We start from the raw sequence: 9,412 nt of genomic DNA on the forward strand, positions 1-9,412 counted from the left end.
CTTTGATTATAGAGCTCTGGTTAAGTGCCTAAGTGGAGACATCTTGTGCCATAAAGCTGCTACTACAGCTGGTCTACAGATAATTGCTCATTAGAGATCTAAATCTACATCCAGATTTTTGCAGAAAGAAGAAAGAAGGCCTTTATTGTCTCATATACATGTACAGGACAATACAATTATTTTCCTTCTCATATTGGTAGAAATTTGGGGTAGAGCTGTAAAGTTGCTTTGTGACAATGTGTAATGTTAAAAGTTCTCTACAAACACCATAAACTAGAAAATATCTACTCATGAAAATTGCTAAGCAACTAAAGAGGGCAAACACAGAACTTATAAATAGGAACCAATCAGGGGAAACACAAGACAGGTGTGTAGAGGAAATCAGTGGAACAACCGAGGAAGACATTCATACTATGAGAGAGATGCCCTCTGCTGGTCTGGCAGGGAATTGTCTGTGGTGACAAATATAAAGTGATCTTTTCTAGTTTTAATGACTCTTCTTTGTGTCAGAGAATCTATGTAAATTGTGCAAAACCTTGTTTTTGTACATTTTGCTTCATTATTATAGTTTCTATTTAGAACACTTGTGTCAGTGCTTTTAATCTGTTAAGTGCATTAAACTATTTAAGTTTTGATTTATTTGATCCACCACTCCAGAAACCTTGTAGGATTTTAGAAGCACTGTGTACAAAACCAGAAAACATAATTTATTTCATTTTTGTCTATAAAACAAGATGAGATGTGCTGTTATAAGAAAAAAATCATCAGCAGAATGGTATGATGTCGTTTTAGTACAGTTCATGTTGTAGCGTTTTATTCCACTTCTACCACTGCAATTTGGCAAAAATTACAGTTTTTATTTATTAAAGAATGCCACGTCTTATTTTGTCTCCTATATATGCTCACCAAGAAGCAGGCCTAGACTAGATTTACTGAGAATGTCACCTTGTCACTACAACATGTTATATTATTAAGCTTGCCAGTCAGATTCAGCCACGTCACTATGTACAGTACCAACTAGTGTTGAGGATGTTAGGACTGATGATGGCAGCCATAACAGTAATCCCCCTCCTCTTTGTGCTAGAGTCCTTTAAGGACTACTAAGTCCTACACTACTTCTTGTGCCAAGCCAAAGAAGAACTACATACTCTGGTAATAAGCTCTTCCTGTGTGTGTTCCTCATGACATGGTGGCATACGTTATCCAGTAGATTCTCACCACTCCTGCAGTTAAGAAGGTTGAAATAGTAGTTAAGAGTGTAACTATGGTTCTACGAGCCCTGGACTAAATGCAAGAAGGTTTCAGGGAAAATATTCATATTACAGTGATATTTATTGCAAATACTACATCATACTTCCTTTACAATCTTTTTGAAAGTTGGTTACATATATTTCCTCAACACTGAGTTCAGTTTTTCAGAACGCTTCTCTTCTCTACCAACATGCAGCTCAGTACAGCAGTTAACCTCACAACCAAAAATGCAGATTAGATCCATGTTCATTCATTCATACATGTTCAGTAAGCACTTTATCCTGCTCAGGGTCATAGTGGATCTGGAGACTATCCTGGGAACACTGGATGCAATGTGGGAATACATCCTGGAAAACACACTCATTCACACTTAGGTGCAATTTAGTGTAGCCAATCCACAGAGATTTGCTGGAAATCTGATCCACAGTTCAGTCCACTCTGTGCTAACTGTGTGAGCTTTGAAAAAATGAACTCACTTGTGTTTAAAAAAAAAAAAAAAATTATAAGGAATATTATGAAAAATTTCACAAAATCTGGGTTAGAAACACATTCAACAATCCTCCTTCTGTTATTTTTACACAAAGTCTTTAAAAGTCACTTGTATAGCAGTCTTCTTACACAAAACAGCATGATGGAAACAGCCTTCTAGAGTATTCATTTCGTAACCTGATATAACAATGGTACACATAAGATATAAAATAACACACACTTGCATATACCTGAATCTGCTATTTAAATGTAAAATTTATAAAAATCACAAAAAGTCAATATTGTGAATCCTGTGCTTGCCATAGTGTGTATTTAATATGTTTTCAGCATTATTCTATAATACCTGAGAATGTATCTATATTTACTTTGGATTAGTTTGTTATAATGCTGGCATATTCAGTTTTCTCTCCAGTGATGATCTGGACCCGTGCTGCTCCGGCTGTGTTAATGTGGGCCAGTAGAGTAGCAAGTGTAAATGACAGAAGTAAATAAAGTGACATCAGACACAATCTGAGAAAAGACAGAACATGAAAAATGATACATATATCACATATATAAATTCTGTGGCTCCAAGAGGCAGATAAATCTCTCTACAGAGTGTGATGTGCCTGATAACATGCAATTTGGTTCCGCTTGTGTGTGTTTCTGACCGGACAGTTTAGAGAAGGGCACCAGTTGTTGGACTAATGCTGTGTGTGCGCGTGCTTAAAGTTATGTATAATAAAGTAGCTGAAAGGACGTTGAATCTCTCTGTCGTGTTGTTAAAAGCATAACATGGTGTCAGAAATAGGGACTGGCGAACACTGGAGAGTTTTTGGAAAAAATAAATAAATGAATTAAATAAACGGCAGCGATGCCAGAGCCACAGAGAGCGCGAGCTGCACGGAGAGCTACAGTACATGGGCATGCACATGTGAGGCGCCGGGGCGCGAGCGCAGGTGAGACTGCGGTTAATCTAGCCGCTCGTGCAATTCAGGGGCGCGGCTTTTAGACACTTAGCGGTAATAACACCGAAAGCGGAAAGCGAGCGTCCGCGAGCTCCTACACAACCAAAGCAACTTCACTTTTATACAAAAAGAAATTTAAATAAATAACAAAAGCAACAAACAACAGTTCACAGTATTTATGAGTATACAGGGTAAACGCTTTTATATTTACACTTTTACTTTTAAATAATGGACAAAATCGATCAAGTTTATAGAGACGGTATAAATCATTAAGGCAAATAAAAATAAAAACATCATTTAAGAAACTTTATTATTATTATTATTATTATTATTATTATTATTATAAATCTAAGCATGAATAAAATGTTAAAGTATAGATGGAGCATTTCACAGAGGAAGTCTCTGAAACCAAAATATTAATATTTTTCTTCAACTTCCTGCTGAAATAAAATGGACATTTCAAATCTCAAAGCCACTCAGATCAGTTTACAGTCACCTGCTCTATGCTCCCAATAGAAATCAATTCATTTAGAAATAGAAAGTAGAAAGTAGAATTTTACTGTAGAAATGTCATTTTATTGCTCTTCAAAATCAGTGAATCTGTCAGTATAATTGAACCAGGAGGCTTTTTTGATTCATTATAATTATTACAGGTGACTGCAGGATTGCTAGGTGGCGATAGAGATTCGTGCTGCTTGAGTAAAAGTGAAAAAATGGCGCGATCCTAATAAAACCCAGCGCCACCTGGCAAGTCTTTAATCAGTTCAATCATGTGGAATTCATTAGTTTTTCTTTCCGTGTTTATCTGCGTTGATCGGCCATTATCGGAGTTTATCACAAATAATCAGCATTTAGCCATTATGGGCATTTAGCAGCCTTTTTAGCATTTATCTGCCATCATCAGCTATTCTCAGCGTTTATCTGCGTTTATCAGCATTAACCAGTGTTCATCAGCCATGATCAGTGTTTACTAGCGGTTACCGGTCTAAACTGCTGGTCAGGATAATAAAGGGTGACGTAGACGCAGAAGCGTTGCTTATTGGCTGCTGCACTGGCATCGAGGGAGCCAATCGGAGCACGGATAGAGTTTCATGGCTGAACTAGACATATATTCACTACACATACTGTACATAGACACACATATGCATGTAAGATATCAATCAAGCACAGTTTTGAAAATATTATGTAAACACGTGAAAAATAAGATGTGTGAGTTTTGAAAAAGCATGTAACTAACTGTAAAAACAAACAAACAATCAAAAATTGTTAAAACTATGAGGAGTATTTGGAAAATGGCCCAAAAACTAGGTTAGAAACACATTCAGTCCAGACAGATTCAACAATCCTCCTTTTATTTTTTTTTATGCAAAATCAGGAGACTTCAAATTTCACACGAAAGTCACAAGCAAGAACATGTAGAGCAGTCTTCTTACACAAAACAGGATGATGCTTCTAGAGCATTCATTTCTTAACCTGATATAACAATGGTACACATAAGATATAAAATGACACGTACACGCAAAATATAATTAGCAAGATTATCCATCAGCAGTTTTTAATGATTAACAGTGAATACAGAACAATACCCTTAGCTAACATAAGTAAATGTAACACACACATGCATATGCCTGAATCTGCTATTTAACTGTAAAATTTATAAAAATCACAAAAAGTCAATATTGTGAATCCCGTGCTTGCCATAGATTGTATTTAATATATGTTTTTAGCATTATTCTATAATATCTGAGAATGTGTGTATATTTACTGTGGATTAGTTTGTTATAATGCTGGCATATTCAGTTTTCTCTCCAGCGTTAATCTGAACTTGTGCTGCTCCGGCTGTGTTAATGTGTTATTTAGTACAGAAAGTTTCAACATCAGGTACAGTCTGTGGAAAGACAGAAGAGGAAAATTATACATATAACACACAAACAGTGACAATACTGTGGCTGTTGACGTTGAATCTAAGAAGCAAGTAAAATCCTGTAAAGACGAAACAAATCTCCAAATGTGACTTCTTTCTTTACACCATGTTTTGTTCTGATAGAAGCAGCAGAAGATACTTTCCTATAACTCACTGTTCAGTGAAAGCATGTGTGGTTCATGTGTGTTACCTGCAGTGTATCACAAATACAACTAAATCTCTAAAGGTAGAAACAAATCTGTTATAACTGTTATTTTACGTGTGCTAACCTGATCCTCCTGCTTTCCCTCACAGTCCTGATGTCCATCAGTAATCACGTTCTCTCCACATCTTCCTCCTAAAGAGAAAAGACCTCAGAAATCACACCTCTAGTGGATTGTAAGTGGTTTCTGTAGTAAGGTGTGGAGGCAGCCGTGCTGTTTGAACTCACACACAGTAATACTGAGTAAAACAAAACAGTACTGGTTATGTGTGAAAGCAAACATTTACTTATTTGGCTCAGAATACTTGTGAACAAACAGAGAGACAGACTGACTTACTGACTGACTGCCTGGCCTTGATCTGATTCCCAAGGGAACATTTCAACAAAATGTATCAGCAAAACATTTAGTTTTCTTTCAGCATGAATTGAATTAAGTGGTTAAGTTCCTGTAAACGCAAGTTGGATCACAAATTCTTCAGTTAATCTCCAAATCTGCTTTTATATTCTGAATTGGGAAGCCAAAATAGCAAGTTACATAAAAAGGATTTAATCTGAAAGAGAAATTCCATCAGTTAACCTTTGAAAAACTTGGGGTGTGTGTGTGTGTGTTGTGCTTCTGCATCCCCAACAAATAAATGCCACAACACTGAGTGTCAGCAGCAGCAAAAGCACAGGAATACAGAAAACTGTGTAATAAAACATATAAAAATGTGAGTAAATCTCTATTAAAATAATAGAGATGTGTTTTTCACTTGGGATAATGGAAAGTTACATTAGCTAGAGGGAGGCTGAGTGTTTGCTTTTTTTTAAATTATTATTATTTTTTAAAATTATTTTTATCTTGTTGCTAAATGATGATGATGCAGGTGGAGAGTTTGTTGTTTTACTCTGAGGCTGTTCTGATGGAGGTGTTGTGTCTGTTTTCCTCGATTGTGTTGTAGTTTCTCTTCTTCCTACTGAAAAGACAAAACTTATTAATACTAATGATTGTTTTTTATCACTGTTAGTAATATGGCACATGACACTGGAGTAAAGCATGCTAACAGTCATTAATGAAAATATGTACCTTTAACATATAATCTGAAATATCTTCTATCAGCTTGTACAGAACATCTGTAGCGTCCCTTGTCCTCTTCAGTCAGGTCTGATATGAGTAGAGAGAGGTTTCCTGGAGAGTTTCTGACCAGTTTGACTCTGTTTCTGTGATGTCCAGTCTGTTCAGGGTAAATTTCCTGATAACGATTTCTTCCATTAAACTCCCATTTTAGAGACTGTGGTTTGGCCTGTAGGTCAGTGCAGACGCAGGGCAGAACTACAGACTCTCCTGTGAACACAGACACACGCTCTACCTCTGCCTTCTTCACCAGCTCACAGCCTGTAAACATAACATTTACACTTAATAATAGAAGTACTGCAAATATTAATATTCCCTGCTTGTAAATCACAACATTTTCTGCTGCAAACCAGAAGAGATTTTTAAACAATGTGCCAATCACCTGGGTAACCCTAGGTAAGTCTGCGTTTAGTTTGAGTAAACTCTGCTTTTTCACTCTCAACAAGGTGGAGTGGTTTTTAGCGGGTTTCATCGCCATGGTAACGTACACTACACGGCTAACCTGCTCCGGAGCAGCTTTTATTCTGGGTAAGAGAACTCCAACCCAAACTGGACCAATCAGCTGTGAGCAAAGTGAGAGAACTCTGAGGCGGGAAAGTTAACCCTTTAGTGTTTGTAGCGATGGCTTCAGCGTTTGTGGAGAATCCTCTGGAGCGCAAATAATAAGAAGGCACTTGGAAGGGAAAGAATTTTTAGGGACAGACACAATCCCCTGGATTTTCCCGATGACCATCTGGATGAAAGATATTGATATTGGGCAGATGGTGTAGTTTATCATGCCGGCTTCTTGAACCGCACATTAAAGATCTGACGCACTGAACCGCAAACTGTGTGTGTTGCTGTACGGTTCTTTCTGAGTGGAACATATTTGCATTATTCCTGTCCTAATATATTTTCATTTATATTACTAATATTTAATTAAAATTTTTCATTTATAGGCCTGTTACATGAGATGTTGGGGTTATAAGTTTTAATCGGTTTATTCTCATTGTGAGTCTATAAAAATAAACCTATTCATTTACACAATCAGTAATTTTCTCCAGCTTTAGCAGCTGCAACAGTGTTGCTTTTTTGCGGTTAGTGTAGGTTATAATTCCTCATATTTCCGCATAATAATCTCTTGCTCTTCAGCCGGAAGTCTGCTCACCTGCTTTTTTCCATCTTGAACGCTATTGGCTGTTTGCTGCAAACGTCTGGCTTTTATGTGCACGCGCACGCTGAGTAAACCCTGATTCAGGGTTAAAACCTGGGTTTACTGAGAAAGTTGATAACCAGCATCATGAAAGCTGTTAACCTTTAATTAACCCGGTGTTGGAAAGGAAAGTGCAAGCCAGTCCAGCAGAGGGCGCTAACAGACTATCATATGACTGCCTTAAAGACTACTTGAACTGTTTATACAGTTAATCTTGCTTTGGTGGATTTGTACGTGCGGAAAATTGTAAAGCTTGTCATATTTACGCAGTATATGTATAAGTTTGAGCAACTTTATTGTGCATTCGGGCCGTTCACTGCTTGCCGTTGAATGACTGAATAACTGAATGCACTTTCTGCTTCCCGTCAGTTTGAGATGTAAACAGTTGGCGGTAACATTTGCATCTTGCACTGTAATTGTTAATTATCGGCAACTTTTTGATCTAAGGAGGATTATTTGTTATTAATACGGTTTATGATTCATATGACGTGTGGTACAGCTCGATTGTCATAATCATTTTCATATAGTTTAAGAGCATGTTATTGTCTATTTGACTATTTCAGCATAAGACAATCTAATAACTATCAACTGTATTGTTATTAATGATTAATGCTTGTGACTGTACTCAGAAAAGCTATTACATAGATACATTACATACATTTCCTTCTGTAGAACCACATCTCTATCCACCTGTAACCTAAAGGAATCTAGTTGGAATAAAAGAGAATGTAGGTGGAGAACAAAGCACTTGTGCATTGTAACAGATTCCCCACAGTGATCATAACTCCAAACTTGTTACACAAACTTAATCCTTCATTACACCCGGGTTACATCTGTTTGGTTTTCGTAGGTTTGTCAGGAAGGGATTATACAGGTGTCATGTAGCTCTATAAACACTACAGTGTTACCCAGATAAGTTTGGATTTGACATTTCTTAGTCTAATCTATCTGATAGCCTCCCAAAGTTTCAAGCCAGTCTGATTCATAATCAGTATTTATTGTCATTTATAACTTGATACTGATGTCACAATATGGCTCCTAGATTAATTCTCCTTTAGATAAGATAAATGGAGTAGACATTATTACATATGTAAGTATAATTCATTTGAAGATTTTTTTCATTGTGAAAGCAGACTTGATATCAGCTTTTATTGTGTATTTAAATGCTTTACCTTTAACAGAAAGCCAGATGTCTCTGTGTTCCTTTTCAGTGCTGCACCTGTAGACTCCTTGATCCTCTTCTCTCAGGTCAGATATGAGCAGAGACAGATTAGCAGGAGAAATGTTATTAAACAGCTGAAGTCTGCCACGGTAGCGTTCATCATTTAACACTTCTGTCCCATCTCCTGTTCTGTAGCTCATCCAGGTGAATTTCTGAGGTTTGGTGTGCAGGTCAGAGCAGGAGCAGGGTAACAGCACTGAACCACCTTTGTGTCGTGTGATTTCTGTATCATTATCAGCAGAGAGAGCACAGCCTACAGAAACAAACATACAAAAACTCACAATCTACTGAATACTATGGAAGTATTTTCCACACAAATTGAAATGTTTTGAACAAGTGAACAAGTGTTTTCGCTAGGCTAAGATATCAGCAGACTGAAAAAGCATAGTTCCTTAAACTTTGATAGTCATACCCTGTGTCCAATCAGAAACGAGCATTGATTAATGTTCAATAAGGACATACCCTTTCCATTTTGAGTTAATGCGTTGCGTTTTTGGTTTGTTAGTGTTCTGCACTTTAGGGCCACCGTAATTTTGGGTTTGCAATCAGTTACATCTGTTATGGTCAAAAAAAAATGTGAAAACAGTCACTGTTTATAGACATTGCTTGACGCAAGTGTCGTTTGCTCATGGCAATCTTCAGCTGGACTCTAATCTCTTGTTTCTCAGCCCTGTTCTTAACTAGTGTGTGTTGCTATCTTGTGATCATGTGTTTTTTCTTTTAAATCCCAGAGAGCCACTTGGTAACATGATACCATGTTACAATTACATCTGAAAAGAAACACCACTTGGAGAGAGTAATACTACCAGGGTTGCCAACTCTCACGCATTTAGAGTGAGACACACTTTCAGGCTCTGTTTCATGTTCTTATGCTGCTTAAGTAAATCTTATGTTGTAAAAATACAACATTGTCACATTTGCTCATGATTTTATTTATTTATTTATTTATTTTTTGTCAGCATCAAGAAGGTGTGGGGTTTAATTAAACCAGTGAAGTCCCAACTTCTTGATTGGACCAGTCTGAAGCAGCTGGGTTCTGTACCAGCCACATTTCTTCCCGCTCTGTGCAAG

Source organism: Pangasianodon hypophthalmus, chromosome 30, assembly GCF_027358585.1.
Source record: "Pangasianodon hypophthalmus isolate fPanHyp1 chromosome 30, fPanHyp1.pri, whole genome shotgun sequence".
NCBI lineage: Eukaryota > Metazoa > Chordata > Actinopteri > Siluriformes > Pangasiidae > Pangasianodon > Pangasianodon hypophthalmus.